Source organism: Furipterus horrens, unplaced genomic scaffold (genome assembly GCF_987537825.1).
Source record: "Furipterus horrens unplaced genomic scaffold, mFurHor1.1.pri manual_scaffold_3, whole genome shotgun sequence".
Lineage (NCBI taxonomy): Eukaryota > Metazoa > Chordata > Mammalia > Chiroptera > Furipteridae > Furipterus > Furipterus horrens.
The window spans coordinates 53,625,934-53,642,768 of record NW_028327173.1 but is presented as its reverse complement, the minus strand read 5'-3'; the positions used below and the strand labels follow the sequence as shown (position 1 = coordinate 53,642,768).

The following is a 16,835-nucleotide window of genomic DNA, read 5'->3' as shown; positions in this document are numbered from 1 at the left end:
ATATCCTGACATTTTCACTACACAAGAGTAACAGTCTCTTGAATGATCTCTGGGCTCTCACCAAACCATAAGTATACCAAATGACAATTTATCACGCGTTCCCTTCATCCACAACTGTAAACTCTTGACACACTGCTTGCACACCTTGTGAGGGGCCCAAGACTTATCTTGATCACCAAGTTTTACTTTAAAATATGCAAAATCGGTTTGTCTGACAAATGTGCTGATGTTTGTCCTTCGACTGGGAATGGTGAAACTGCCACAGACATAACAAAATGAGTCAGGGTTGTTTAGGCACTTACAAAAAGAAATAGCAGAGGCTGACATGATCTGAAGGAAAAGCAATAAGTACGTATGTAAATAAAATAATAAATTCTGTTAACACCTTGTATACAGACAAGAACTCAGACTACACTTCGGAATACAATTCACTATATAGAGCAGCACACAATCTCTCACCACACTGTCTCATGTGTAACTGAATAGCTTAAACAGGTATGAACCTGTCGCTGGTCTCTAAGGTCATCCCCCTCCCTCCCCACTCCAGGGAGGTTTGCTCTCCGCCAACAGGAGAGCACTAGTGCTTCCCTCGATCTAGGCTTGATCCAGCCTAGATTGATCAATTAAGATAAGATGTACAGAAAAAACTTGATGTGACAGAAGAAAACTAACTGCAGTTTTGAAATCAGCATGCCTATTTAAGTCTAAAACAGTCTAAAGTCAAACTCAATAGGAAGTAATTTAAAAACTGTTCCCCTGTGTTATTAACTCAATGTATTAACTCTTAATTTTGGCTATTATTAGTGCAATTGCTATTACTAGTAAAAGCCTGGGGGGTAAGATGATGTGGTTGCTTAAAGCAGCCTGTGCCTCTCAGAGAGGAAATCCTTGGGGTCCAGGGAAGGGTGGACCCATATTTGGGATAGTCCCACCATTGGAGGCCCATGGTCTATTATGTGGACTGTCATGCTGGACTCTATCCAAATAGAAACAAAGGTCATTTGTGATCCAGGCAGGTTCCCTACCTGGAAATGTGAACTAGAATTCCCTGAAAGATCCCCAGGCTGTTGTCAGTAGCTCAGGATGGGAACTGACGTAGGCCACTCAGAAGAAACTCAGAGCAGGGTCCACCCTCATGCAGCCTGTGCCACCCACTGTCTTCTTCCAGTGCTGAGCCCCATCACTACCAGCAAGTGTTCCTTGAGTAACTGGTGGCTGGACTGCAGGGTCCCCCACCAACCACCAGCCCTTGGAGCCTGCGCAATCAGACCATCCACGGAGAAAGATAACACTCAGTCTAAAATATTTATTTTCAGGAAATGTTTGGTACTGCATGAAGGGGGAATTTTGTGGGGTATCCATAGCTGCCAAAGATTCACTGGGTCACCAGAGTCACAGAATGATGACTGGGAATGCAGCAATAATTGTGAGGCTTAGGACCATGTGGGGGTGATTTTGAGAATGACTTCTTAAGTGTTCAAAGTGTGCAGTCTCAGTTAGTTTCTGGTATGGAGCCAGATACGGTCTCTAATGCAGCTGCTGGAAGATGGATCGGCAAGGTCTGCCCCACTACTTATCGGGAACCATCCTCTAAGGGTCTTTGCCTCTTGATTTCCTCATATACCTGGAGGTGGTAGGTGGTGGTCAGAAGCCCCCACAGACACATCTGCTTATTTTTTGCCCAGCCCAGTACATCTGTTCCACTGCAGTGAGTTTCCTCTCAGGATACCCTGGAGCTCTTCCTTACTCCAGCCTCGACTCAGCAATTCCTCTATTGGTTCTGGGTGTTTGGACATGTCTTCCAGCCCCTCAGAGAAATTGTATGGCTGCCAGACAACCAGCTGTTGGGTCCCAGACCTGTTCCCTGGTCCTGATTTGAAACCACAGCCCTATGTGTTCAGGGTCCACTGAACCCCAGCCCTGGTCAAACATGGGAAATGGAGATTGGGAGTGAACAATTTATCTTTGCTCTTCATCTTTCAGAACCAAAACTACCTTGAATATTGATCAAAATCCATTTGAATTGTAATGTTAAGATCTATGCCTTTCACTGAATGCAAATTTTTCCTCCATATATAAAAAGAACCCCTGCATGCACAGATCCAATTGCAAGCAGAGAAGATGGCTAGCCTGGACCAGACTTTGCTAAACGTCTGCTCAGAGACAATCTGCAGGCACTGGGGGTGGGTGCACATGCTGGGCAGGTGAGCTTTGTCTAGTGGATTAGCCAAATATGTAATCTAAAGTGGTGTCAATGGGCCACAGATAGATAGGAGAGGCTGGGAAGTGGACGCTGGGAGGGGGGATGCCCGATGCACCAACAGACATGAGGGCCATACTGTGGTAGGCACGGGGACTGTGAAGGCCCCTGCTCTGCACAGCTAGCCCAAGACAAGCATAGGAAAGTGCTTACTGGCTGACCCCACCATAATCTCTGCCAATGCTAATGAACTTGAATCCAATGACTGCCTTCATGTGGTCGAAGTGATCGGGGGGTGGAGAGTAGCCATGTGGGGCTTCTAAGGCAGCGGTGGGGAGTGGGGAATGGACACTGCTCATTCTTTTCCTTGCAGCCCATGGGCCATTCAGGTCAATTACTTCATGGCCTGGTGGCCAGTGTGCCAACTTGAGAACGCTGAGCTTTGATCCCAGCTGGCTCTAGACTGGTCTTCAGATTTGGCATAGATGCCAGAGCCACCAGTTTGGGCCATTTTCTATCAGGATTTCCCCTGTTTCAAGACTCTTTGAGAGCCCATGGAGCTCCTTTCCATGTCTATGAAGGATAAGAGAGTACAACAGACAAAGACCACAGCGACCTAAGGAGCTGCCCAGTTCCTTGGCCAGAGGCAGGGCCAGGGCCCTTTGGGAGCCCCTACAGAGACACCCAAGCTTTATGTTTGACTGCCTCCCTTATAATCATCTATATCACACTATCACTTTGACTCCAGTTCTCTGTGACTCCAACGTGCTGTGTACTGTCCATTTTTGTTTTGGGATGGAGGTTGTATCTACTGCCAATGGGTGGGTCAAATGTGTTCGCTGTTCTGAGATGCCCCCCAAAGCTTCAGGTTCAAATCAGAGCTGATCACAGAACTCAGGCTGGGGCTTATCTTGCCACGGTGGACATGCTGGCTAACAGGTCCCACTGAAGCACCTCCCTGAACAAGGACACCATCATGGTGCCACAATTCTTTGGTATGGGTGGACAAATGGACACTGCTTGCCTCATGCCCAGCACCACCATCTGCCTATTCACCCCCTGGGCTCCTGTAAGGCCAAAGGAAATGTTCTCTCTCTAGTTTGTGTGAATAAAGTAGTCTCAGCCCTGATTCATCTAGTCTCTTGGCCCTGGGTTTGAGGATTTCAAGGAGTATTTACCACCTAGAGCCCTATGCTGAGTTCAAGAGTTCAGGGCTATGGACTGTGAATTTGTGGAGCCAATGTTCAACCTGGGGTTTGAGGAATTTGAGGGAGCTTGGACTCATGTTCAAGGGCTCATGGTTTGATCTCTTACTTTAAGTTGAAGGGCCAAGGCAGTCTCTCATCAGAAGCTGCAGGATATCATCAGGAATGTTCTGTGCATTCTTGCATACAACATGGGCAGTCAAGTGGGAGGTCACTTATTATGCCATGGTGTCTGAGTTATGGGACAAGTCAGCCATTATGCCCAGGAAATTCATTTCCTCCACCACCTTCTGCACTGATAGGTTGGGAGAAGAAATCAGGAGTGCACATGTATATGCATTTATTTGTAGGGAACAAGTGAGTTGTGTATGTAGGTGTGGGGTAGAGTATGGAACCAGGGTTCTCACCTCACCAAAGCTAGTCAGCCTGCTGACATTGTCGTAGAAGGGTGGGTGCTGTAGCTGAGATCTCTGCACTGCAGGATTGCTAGGAGACAGTCTGACAGGTGACCATGATTTGACCACAGGAGACTAGAGGTGCTACTAAACCCTCTATCTCTGCACCCCACTAGAGCAAGAGCAAGAACACAAACTAGGTTGTACCTGGCAGTAGAAGGACCCTGCTGGGGATCCAGTCTTGCTTTATGAACCTAGCTCCCCTCCCCACTCCAGGGTCAGAGGCAGGTCCCAGGTGTAAAGGGTGGTCTGGGTCATACTCAGGCAGATCCCTGCCTCAGTGTCCCCATACCCTCTGTACTGTGCTCACCAGGGTGTGTTGCAGGTGTGGGTGAGCATCAAGTAGTGCATGCCCAGCATATAAAAGGTATAAGAGAGGTAGAGGTTACTGTACAGTGAGTGGTCACCCTCCACAGCAATGAGGCAAACCAACTTCTGGGTCCTGTTAAGCACTGGGGGCAGGTAGGTCAGGTGACTGCTTTCAGGGGCTGAAGTAGCTCAATCAAGTTTCTAACACCACTCCACCAGGCTTGTGACCCAAGGTCACAAGCTCCAGCTCAGAATAAGATGCACACACATGGTGGATGAGGTCAATTTGCTCCAGGATGAGGTGCAGGGCATCCCGTTTCTGGGTCTGGCATGGGATGCAGCTGACCAAAACTGGGGGAAGGCCAGGGATTGGTTTAGGCAGGGACTGCTTTGGGGCTTCTCCTTTCATAGCCTCTGCAGCCCACAGAGCACCCAGTGGGCCCAGAGGCCACACGTAATGAACAGCTTATTCTGTGGTACCTGGATGCTCACCAAGCTGGTTCACTGTGACCCTTACAGTCCCAAGCATCTATATCATGGAACTTCTGGGTCACTCTGGTAACTGAGTTCTCATATGACTAACTTAATGTGGTCTGTAGAGTTCTCATGTTCCCCCATATTCCCCAGCAGCCAGTGCTACCTTGTATGTCCCTGTAGTACCTGTGCATCTGCTAACCCATCTCTAAGACTATTCAGGCTTGCCTGGCCATAGCTGAAATTGTACAGATAAACTTCCTATAGCCAGTTATGGAAAAACTGCGTGTAAATCAGAGGCAGTTATTGTATCTGGAAGGAGGTCAAGGCAAGGTCAGGTCAGGGACAAATGGGTAAACTCTTTTAGGCTTAGGCCAGCCCAAGCATTCCCCACCCTACACTGTCACGGACTATATACTAGGACCCTCTGAGGCCTGGCCTAGGTCATTCCCACCAGGGAGGAGGTGGCAGAGGATATACTTGAGTGGAAGGAAATGAGTCATTCCCAGGGTAGCGGAGCTCTCAATCCCAGCAACATTTGTCCCAGAGCTGTTGACTAACTTGCTGGCCTGGATCGTTCCTACCTCAGTGTGGAAGCCTCTCCCTTGTGGAGGTCAGAACTATGAGGTCTAAAGAAAGGCCTAGCACTTGGATTTTACAGCTACACTCACCTTACCCTGTGGCTCTACTGGCTCTAATTCTCCCAGAAACCTCGAGGGCTAAGTTCTTGTCCTTGCTCAGCAGGCTCCACTCCATTCCCAGACTCAGGCCCTTACCCTAGCTGTCTCCTCCAAGACCCCTAATCCACACATCCACACCCTCACACACACACATACATAGGGGATGGGCCTTATCACTGAAGCTGAAAGGCTTCTGGATCTGTGCCCAAACTCCTTCAACCCCAGCCTCCCAAGTTTCTTCTCTGGACTTTGGCAACCTCTGGAGTTGCTCCATCTTTGTAACCTTCCCAGGTGATAGGAGTGACCAGTGTAGAAATAGTGACCTATATCTGAAGACTTAAGAACCTAGAAACAGTCTCCAAAAAGAAATAAATCAAACTCTCCACAGGGGCTAGATGTCCTGGGTTATCCAGGAGGGGAGGTGTTCCTAGTTTGGGTATGCTTGAGGGATTGTGCACTCGATGCTGCCCAGTGCCTATTGGCCAGGAGGAAGGGCAAACCAACAGTGTTGTACTGCAGGTGAGTCTACTGCCTGCCTACTGTAGCCAGAGGGTTCCCTAGGCAGCCCCACTGCAGAATGGGAGTCCCACAAGGCTCTGCTCTAGGTGGCTTGTGCACTAAAACTCAGACTTGGCTTCCTTCCCTCCCTCCTCCCCCTATTGCTGGAGAACAGCCCCCACACCCACTCTTGCAGCTGAGTGGAGAGAAACTATTAGATCTGATGTTCTCCAGGTCAAAAATGTGCATTTGGTGGATAAACAGGAAGTGGGGGCTATAAAGAACAGGGAGGAGAAGGGCAGGAAGTCCAGATGAATAAATGGCAGCAACTAATGGAGAAATGAGAAAGGAAGATTTAGCTTCCTGAGACTTTTTAGTTTTCCTTCAGGTACAAAATGTCTAACCCCCCAGGACTTGGGGGAAACTCTCTTCCAATGGAAATAGGTTGTGTTTAGCCAGAGGAGGGGCGCCAGAAGTGGATTTAATGGCAGGTGCACTGGGTGAGCGCCCTGGGCTCTGACTTCTGAAGGGCCCCACAAAACCCCAACTTTACACTTTTTTCTAATGACACCAAGTTTGGTTTCATTACTACGTTGCATAAACTATGGTTAACACGTATTTTTATTTTCCCTGTCTCTCTTTTTTAAGGGGCCCAATATTTTCTTCTGTGCCTAGGGCCTCAACTGACCTTAACCTGCCTCTGAGGTGGAGCACCATCTTTGTAGATTAGCCAGGCAACAAATTGTAGCATTCAACTTCAGTCTTTAGATAGGCTAGCAGTCTTGGCAATGGTCTTGAGGTGACCATTCAAAGCTGATGACAGAAACATAGACACACCCAGAGCCTTATACACTCTGGGGTATGGGATTACTCACACCCAGTGGTAAGCAGATTTTGGGCTTATGATTCAGTGATTCTTCTTCTGGGAATTGACCCAAAGAAGTCTGAAACACAAATTTGAAAGAATACATGCACTTCTATGTTTATTGCAGCATTATTTACAATAGCCAAGATTTAGAAATACACAAGTGTCCTTCAGTAGATGGGGGGATAAAAAAGCTGTGGTATATTTAGGCAGCGGAATACTACTTGGCCATAAAAAACAACAAAAACAAGGAAATCTTACCCATTGAGGCAGCATGAATGGACCTGGAGAGCATTATGCTAAGTGAAATAAGCCAGTCAGAGAAAAACAATTACAATATGACTTCATGCATATGTGGGATTTAATGAACAAAATGAAATAACAAGCAAAATAGTGACAGAATCATAGATAAACAACAGGCTGACGGCTGCTGTGGGGGAGTTTAAGAGGGGAGAGAGCAAAACAAGAAAGAAAGAGAAAAAACTCAAGAATATATACAACAGTGTGGTGATTGCTGGGGTGAGTCATGGTGGGGGTAGGTGGAGGAAGGTAGAGGGGGAATAAATGGTGATGGATGGAGACTTGACTTGGGGTGATAAACACACAATACAGTGTACAGATGTTGTTCTGTAGAATTATCCACCTGAATCCTGTATAATTTTATTAACCGGTGTCACAAGTAATTTCAATAAAAAGGAAAAAATAAATAAGTACAGACAACTTCACATACATACTATAGCTCCTCAAAAAGTCAACAATACTTCCTTAATATCATAAATTACTTGTCATGTTAAAATTTCCCTGAAAGTTTGATTTTTAAATAATTTACTTGAATTATAATATGGATAAGAACACCCCACACATATTTCATTTGGTTCCAAGCCCATCATCACCCTCCAGGCAAAATTCCAGAGGCAAAGGTTTGGTGATAAAGGAAATGAGTTTACTCTAAAGCTACACAATTTTGGAATAACAGCTTTCCACATGCATTAGTCACTTAAGCCTATCAATTATGACTAAACTCTTTAACTCCTGAGTTCCCCTATCATTCCCTCTGTTAGTTTTTATTTATTTTATTTCTATAGGGTTAGTTTACAAACTCAAACATAAGATACAAAAGCTACACAATTTTGGAAGAATCCCCTCTAGAACACTCAAAGAAGAATGACCCTGCCACCCTCTGCCAGGCCAGCCTGATCCTAGGCTGTGCCTGGAGTTCCTTCCATTCAAAATACCATCTTTGGGGAAATGCAGGCAGGTAATGCATGATCATCCAGGCATCCTCGAGGAAGAGAGAGCTCCAGAATCAGCCTCTGCACTCCTTTTATTTTAAATATTCTGGCCCATAATTTCATGCACACCAGAGGTCTTCAGCTTCTCACCCAATCCTGTCTTGAACTGCTTACCATTGCCTCCAGCAACCTCTTCCTATGGCTTCTCCCTACTCCTCCTAGTGATTTGATCAGATCTCTCTGCATCATTAATCCCAGGATTGCTCTTCCTATTTTTCTCCTTTCAATTATTTAAATTATATTATTTTTATTTTTACTTACAATTGACATACACCAGTTTTAGGTGTACAATACTGTGATTAGACATTTATAAATCTTACACAGTGATCTTCTTCATAAGTCTAGTACCTGACATGATACATAGTTATTACATTATTATTGACTGTGGGGGAGACAGACAGACATGGGGAGCTGTGGGAAGCAGACAGGCTTGGTTTAAGAGGCTCTGACCGCTGTGCAGAGCAGCCCCCAGCTGGGCCCTTAGCCGGCAGGTTGTCTCCCGGGCCTGCTCTGAATCCTACCCTCCGGGGGATTTTAAAGATAGAATAGAAATTCAAAGTGGCTTTTAAGGAAAAGGGAACCTGCTCTATTTTTCTCTGTAAAGCCTCAAATCCTTGTCAGTAAAATGTGAAGAACAGAACGATTAAGTAAGAGGAAGTGCTTTTGACCTTGTGTAAAATACCTGGATGTTTCAACCCTGTATTGATCTGCACTTCCCTTTCACTCCCTACCATTTGGGAAAGTGTTGCATATTTTCCTTAATTACTTCCGCATGTGAAAAGTGAATAAAAACCCTGGCTAATAAAGAAATGGGGGCGATTCTCCACTAGAGAAACCCCCTCCCTTCCTTCCTCAGATGGTGAGCGTCTGCGTAGTTTCTTCATCCACTCCGAGGGACCCAGAGTATCTCTCAATTGACCATCGTCCATAGATACATTTTACAATCTTTGACTAATTTTAAAACGGGAACTTTCTTACTTTATCCCTTCACCTTTTTAACCTATCTTCCAACACCCCTCACATTTGACAATCATCAATTAGTTCTTTGTATCTATGAGTTGTTTCTGTTGTATTAGTTCATTGATTCTGTGTTTTAGACTCCACCTGTAAATGAATTATAAGTTACTTGCCTTTCTCTGACTATGTCACTTACCACACTACCCTCTCTGTCCATCCACGTTATTGCAAATGGCAAGATTTCAATTATTTTTTTTATGACTGAGTAATATTTGATTGTACACATGTACTGCCCTTTCTCTATCCATTTGTGTATCCATGGAAACTAGTCCTATGTATAGAGCATTTAAGCCATTAAGATTTGAAGTAATTGTTGATAAGAATGTAAGCTGGGTGTGGCAGGGGTGGGGGTTGGTCAACAAAAAGTCAAAGGCTCCTGCCAGCACTGCTTTCTGGGAGAAAACTGCTCCTCCAGCCCTCACTCTGAAGCCAGACAATACAGTTCCTCCCTGCATGTCCCTGGCACTTTTCAAGCTGCTGCCCAAAACTGGAGCTCAGAGCAAGTGACTCTGTCACGAAGTAAATCCATTGACAGACTCCTTAAGAGGAACACATGGGACACCAGCAAGCAGCCCTCTCATTCACTCAGCCATAATCCCTACTGGTTTTCACAACCAGAAGTTATGGGGATTTCTCTTCCTGGGACAGGGAACCTGAGCTGAGGAGCTTCCTGGGACCCCTTGCTCCTGGAGGAAGGATCACTGAAGCCCAGATACCCCCACCCCACATTTCCCATCATGGGGCCTGCTTCTTCTGTATCCTCAACCCACCTACCAGTGTCAATGTGATTTCTTCTGAATATCCTTAATTCTATAGGGCTATTGTTTAGCTAGTCTGCAGGCTATTCTCAAGAGGAAGGGGGGGGGGGTTCTTCTGTAGTTTAGCTGGAATTTTGATGTAGTTTGGGGGGAAGGTGAGCACAGCATTTACCTTCTCTGCCAACTTGGCAAAAAGTCCTTCTTTGCAATTTATTTGTAAAAAAAAAAAAAAAATCATATCCTTTGTCCTTTAGTTTTGTTTTGGAATTTGGTGAATGCATCCCATAGTGCCATTTCCATGTTTGTCCCTTGTATTTCCTATAAACTAGTAGCTATGAGAAGCTTTTAAAAGTGCACACATCCAGACCTTTCCCTACAAATGCATTCAGTAAAACTGGTGTGATTGCTGGGAATCTCTTATTTTCCTAAGGGCCCTAGGCGAGTCTGAGCCTGTTTGTCTCATGTTGGGGATTGCCCACCCCTCTTACTCTGCCAATAACCACAAGTCAGCCTCAGTCACAGCAAGCATGAGAGATAGACACTAAGGCTCTAATCTCCACTGCTGGGCAGAGGGGTAGTCATTTAGAAAGAGGCATTAGCTGTCTTTTGTGTGTTAACTGAGACTCACGATGGGAACTTCTTGGGAGCCCAGTGCATGGGCCTCCTTTCTCTAACCCAGGTTTGGGAAACTTCTGAAGTGGTCAGGACCTTCCCTTGCATTGAGGGTCTGTGTCGGTGACAGAGCCACCGTCTGCTGCTGTGGCCACTGAGGGAAAGTGTGCTGTCCATAATGTGGGTGATTGCATCCCATACCAAAGGCTCCAGATTACTGATAGTGCCCCCTTCTGGGCTGCTGACGCAGATGTGCCTGGAACACAGGCCTAAGTCCTGTGCTCTTTCTTTTCTGCTGATAGTCTCCCTCCCCCACTCCCCAGGACCAACTGTTCCCTTAACTGCTGAGACGTTCAGCTGGTAACTGCCAGCACCAGCTGCCATGGCACGCAGAAGCCAGAGCAAGCTTTCTATCCTTTGCACCGATTGCTCCTCTACCCTCTTCAAAGCCTGTCTGTGACTTCCCATCACACTTAAGAATTGACCCCCACTCCCACTGTGGTCCACAGGCCCACTAGAGTCTGGCTGATATCAACTTCTTCCATCACATCTTTCTTTTCTCCTTCCTCCCTGGCCACACTGGTGTTTCTGCTGTCCTAGAAGAGGCTGCCCTCATTCCTTCCTCCATGTCTTCGCATTTTCCATGCTGTCCTCCAGGAATACTCATCCTCCAACTCCTTACACCCATCACTCACATCTCTACTGTAAATTCTCCTCGTCAAAGAAGCCTTCCCTGACCTTGTGTGTAAATTGTCACCCCCTCAGCACTCTATCCTCTTAGCCTATTTTACTGTTCTGAACAGCAATTATCTTTATTTAAAATAATATTGTTGAATGATTTGTCTCTTTCTTTTGTTTGTGGATGCTCTGAGCGGAGGGGCTTCAATCATCTCATTCACCCAAATCCCTGAAGCAACAAGCACAGGCACTCAATAAGTATTTGTTGAATCTATAGATGTTTAAGGGTGGATTCATAGAGGAAAATGGCATTTTATCAGTCTTGCCTCTATTACAAACACATGCATATAAACACACACACACACACACACACACACACCCCACAAGGAAGTACTCATCAGTTTTCAACTGAGTCCTTCCCCAGTCTGCACTGGGTTCATTGCAGGAGCCACACAGAAGTTGAACCCAAGGATCTTCTTCTGAGGTAGAAGGTCTTGCAGGACCAGGTACCTCACATGGGAATGTTTTTTAAGGCAGTAAGAAGGTTTTGTAGCCTGACCTTGGACAACTGGATTTCAAAAAAACGAAACAAAAACCTCTTTTATACAGAAAATTATTTTATTTATCAGTATGGGACCCCACTGAGGACAGAAAGGTTGGGAGTCAAAACGTAGCTGAGGACTGGGAGAAAGTGGGTGCTGCTTCACACTTTCAAGGGAGCTGTGTTTTCTAAGTATTTCTGTTATGCTCTTGAGGCTCCTGACTAAGGACTCCCTTGTTTACCACAGGCTGCCTCTTTCAGTTTTAAAAAGCCTAGATTCTCCTAGTTTGTGTTGGTGGCCACTTGCAATGACTTAGGACAGGAGCCCATCTGGTAGACTGGATGAGCCCCCTCTATTGCCACTCTGCTCTCTCTCTTTGCTCCTTGATCCTACTCATATCACAAAGTCCAGACTTCTCTTTCTTCCACCCAGAAAGGGACTGTATTGTCTTGAAGAGAGGACCCTCAGCTTTTCTTCCTGGTCAGCCTCAGCCCTGCGTTGTTTAGAGCAGCCTCTCATTTCAAACCTCAAGTTCTGAGGCTCCTTGCCTGTGACTCTTTAGTATAGAAGGAGGTTCCTGGCCAAGAAAAGCTCAGACAGAATGGCTTATGTTTTAATCCCCAGTGGGAAGCAGGAGCAGAAAGAGGCATTAGCTGTGTAAGGTCATAAAACTTTGCCCTGTCTGCAAAGTGCCCTACTCAGCAACTTTAAGTAGGGTCAGCCCCTGTCATCATCCTCCAATTGCCAAATTTTGGGGCAGGAGCAAACAAGGTCTTCATCTGATTCTTCCACAAGCTGTCATCTCTTGAGAGCTCAGTTGGGGACTGGCTTCTCTGCTTCCACCTTTGCTGGAGAGGCCAAATGAACATCTTCATTGGACTAGTAGTCATCTACCAAGCAGTATGTATCCCCTTGCAGCCCATCTGGATTTTCCCACACCTTTGCTAGAGGTCAAAGTAGTGGCCAGGTGCAGGTGGAAAGGTGGGAGTCACTGCTGGTGGGAAGAGAATATGAACCAATTAGTCATTTGTGCTGTACCCTGTCCTGCCAGGACATTTCCCCTCCCATGTCTCTCCCAGGGTCTCGCCAAAGCCTTCTAAACTGCTTGGCATCCAAAACACAACCTTGGCCCATCAATTCTGTGAGTCCCCCAGAGACAGGGTGTTGGCAACAAAAGCAATTCTGTGGGAACTGGGGCAGCAGAAGAACACCAGAAAATATTCCCCATTCCCAGAGAAGAGAGAACATGAAAGTAATTGCAATCAGGATCCCCTTTATCTTTCCCACATCTACAACCTTTCACTTATGAGGCTTTACAAGAATTCCAAGGTTTGGAAGACAATCTAATATAAATTGGTTTCAGAATCTTTCCCACTTTGGCAAATACTCTTAGGCCTCATTCATACTGTTTTTTGTCAACCACACTTTATTCTAGTCCTCTGGTACTTTTATCTAGATTAGAAAAAGCCAAAATTCTGTGACAGAGTGCCCAGAAAGTTAAGAGCCAGATTCTGGGTTAACAAGTCTAGACTTACATCAACCCAACCTCCTGGGACACCATTTCCTCAGCCCCCCATTCTCAGAGTCACTTCATCGTTCCCCTTGGCTCTTCTGTTGTTGCCATGGCATGACCCCACCCTCTCTCCCAGTACTCAGCAGCTCAGTCTGAGATGTCTCTGAGGGGACCCATGCCGATGTCTACATGACAACACAGTTAAGGTGGCTGGGTTTGAAAGAGATGTTCATGAGTGGCACTCACCTTCTTCCTCAAACTTCTCTATCATTTACCAACAAAATGCACTTGACTTTTGCTAACAGGCCAATCAGTAAAGTGTCTGAATAAAAGTATCTTGTAGCTCAAAGGAGAATACTACATAAATAAAGATGAGAACCTCTGAATGCTTGCCCAGGAATGACAGCGTACTTTTTCTAAGCAATGAGCAGGAGCAGTTTGAGTCTCTGAGGGGGCCCCACATCACTGTTATTATTTCTAGCTAAGGTAGTTCTCAGGTGTGGTGGACAGACTCAAGGGGATCATGTATGTGACAGCCAGGTGAGGTTGTGTGTAAGCCAATGACTCCTGTACAGAGGCCCAGCTTAGACCTACCTGCTATGCTGTACTCCCTGGGAATAGATGATGAGTTAGATTCTATAAAGAATATCTGGCCAGACATATCTTTCCCTCAGTGCATCAAACAGATTTGTATCCAGTAAAGAACTTATAGGGGAGGTTCTCCTGGAGCACCACAGTTGCATACTTGCCCTGCCATGGAAACTATGAGAAAGTCTGGGAGGTAATCACTAACCAGTAAGGTCCCCTAAGGAATTGGTGACTTCAGACTCTTGGAGTTTTGTGGAGAGCAGACTGGAGGCAGAGGGGCACCCTGCCTCTGCCCTCACACCTGGCCCTCCCTGACCACGCCCTAGTCAAGTAGCCACTCGCTGTGGAGCAGACCTGTGGGCTGATGAAGCCTTAGGGACTACATGAAGGCCAGATGATCCCACATTCTGAGAAGAGCAAGAGAAGCAAGATTAATATAAGACAGATAGGTTTATGGCACTGATCATAAGTATCCAACTGTTGGAAAGACAGGGATTTGTGTAGACTGGGGAATCAAGGAAGGCTCCTTGGTGGAGGGCCTGAAGGACAACAGAGATTTGGACCCATGGAAAAGAGAGGAAAGGCATTTCAGTTGGGAGGAGTAAAAGCAAACACAAGCTCTTCTTGACCTTGTCCTGTCTCAAGTGTCAATTTATAGAACCTTTACATTTTCAGAACTGAGGACTCTAAATAAATAAATAAATAAATAAATAAATAGGATTCAGTGATTTACGCAAGGTTACACAGGTACTAGAGAGGTATTCTTCTCAACATAGTGCTTCATGTTGGGGCTCTGGATTTATAGCTGATAGGAATGTAAGGACAAGTTCATCACATTTCCAAGTGACATTGGGAGAGATGTTAAAGCTACTCCAAGACAAAATGAGGATCCTGGATGACTTCACAGAGTGGGAATAACAAACCTATTTTACTATAAAATTGAAAATAAACTCAATACAAAATGCCATAATACACAATAACAACCTAATCAACACACCTCTCTCCCCTTCCAAAAGGAAAATAGTGACAATGTCACCACCATGAAAGGATAATATGTGGTGAAACAGCAGCCCAGGTGAAAAACATAATCAGCACTGTGAAGAGGTGTTACTAGAGGACTATTTGGTGCTACTCAGAGGAGGAAACAGACAACTCTGCTCTTAGCATGAGCAAGCCCATAGAAAGAAACCACATTTGGAGCTCCCTTTGATATAGTGTGGCCAAAAACTTCCTAGCAATGAGAGATAACCTTCATTAGGAGGGGGTTCCCTGTTGCTGACCTTTGATATGAAAAGATGGGTCATTTGTTTGCTGGAGCTGCTGCAGAGAGGATGTGTCCAGAAGGTAGATTGCCTAGGCTACCATTTTAGAAGTTGGGTAACCCTGGTTGAGAACCACACCGGCTTCTTTCACTCCTAAGTTGCTTGAATTAGCATGTTGCATGTAAGGACCAAGTCAGGACTAATTACAGATGAATACCTCTGGGCAGTGGTAGGAGGTATAATGTAAGTGAAACAGCTCCAGAAAAAGCTTGTCCTGGCTTATGGGCCAGCAGGAGACCACTCAGATTTTCTAAGGCTCCAGAGAGATTCCTGTCTGGGAGCATTTTTTCAATCTCCTGGGGGTACCAATACCATCTCAGAACTTGGGTCTCTGGGGAAGGAAGAATAGCACAGGCAAATGAATTGTCAGCTTAAGAGGGCTTGAAACTCACCTGGAGATTCCACAAAACAATGAAAAAATACCTATGAGTGAATTTTTTGGCCAACCCTTAGGAAACATCTAAATCTAGAATGGGGCTCAGGCATTTGCACTTTCAACAAGCTTTCTGGGCAGTTCTGACAGAGTAGTTTCTGGATAGTGACCAAATTATTCTCTAAGTTGGGTTACTGTTGAGAACCAATGTGGAAATATCAAAAACTATACCAGGCATAGATTTAAACAAGGACTATTCAAGGAAAAGAGTTATACAGTTATTCTATGCATGAATCACATTTGACAGAAGCTAGCATGGTGGTGAAGAGCACAGCCTTACATACAGACAGACCAGATTCTGACCTGCTTACTGTATGATTCTGAGCAAGATCTTTATCCCTCTGAGCCTCAGTTTCTTCACAAGAAAAAGGGCACTTGACTGTATATTTAGTACAATATTACTTTTCAGTAAAAGTTGCCCTGGGCCAATTTGTTTTCTCTACAACCTGACCCTTTTTAGTGTTCAAGTATTTTTAAGTTATTTTGTGAAATATTATATTTAGCTCTCAACTATTCATTACTTCAGCCAAAGCTTATATAGTTTTGCAGAGCCTGAAAACTAAGAGATAGTAAGGAGATGCTATAAGCTTATTTTGTCAGTTTCACAAAACATTGTAATCTTCTCTTCTCTTTCTCCATCACCAAGAGATGGCAAAAAGGACAAAGTCTGATTTTATAAACAGTGTAAAAGCTTTCCATGGGAATTACTGGTGAAGAAATTTTTTCTCTACTGTTAGTCACATACATTTTATTTTTTTATGGGGGTCTAAATGACATTTTGGGGACTTACAATACAATTTAAATGTTTACAAATTACAACATCAATTGAAAGAAACGTTGTCCTTGGTGTGGTAGTTTGGAGTGTGAGTTTTCTCAATCCAATGAATGTTGCAAACCAAAACCAAGATGTGGTATCCCCTCTCATCTTAGAATGTTAGATATCACCTTACATCTATATAAAGGAAGAAGAAAAACAAGGAGGAGGAGGAGGAGGAAGTGAAGTAATTATTGAGGAGAATGCAAAGAAAAGGGATCCCTTGTGCATTGTTGGTAAAACAATATGGAGGTTTCTCAAAATATTAAAACTATAACTACTATATGATCTAGCAATTACACTTCTGGATGTTTATACAAAGAAAACAAAATATTAACTTGAAAAGATATATGAGGTCTGTCCAGAAAATGCCCAGCCATTGTTAATATAATGAGAACTTTGAGCAACATTGATGTAGCCTGGCAACTAAAGAGAATGGACTGGAATGCGCATGCATGAACAATGACGACTTCACTGTGCTAGTCAGTGGAGGCAGTAGATGTCATCAAAGGAGCATACACACTGTGTGGCCATCACATCGAAAATGACTGAGCGCCTGCGAGCCAAGTGTTGCTGGTTC

General features: G+C 44.9%; 1 pseudogene; it reads right to left on the bottom strand.

Annotated features, from left to right (window-relative positions):
- Positions 1 to 1,383: 1,383 nt before the first annotated feature.
- On the bottom strand, positions 1,384 to 4,578 carry LOC150015097 (dipeptidase 2-like; annotated as a pseudogene).
- Positions 4,579 to 16,835: the final 12,257 nt, after the last annotated feature.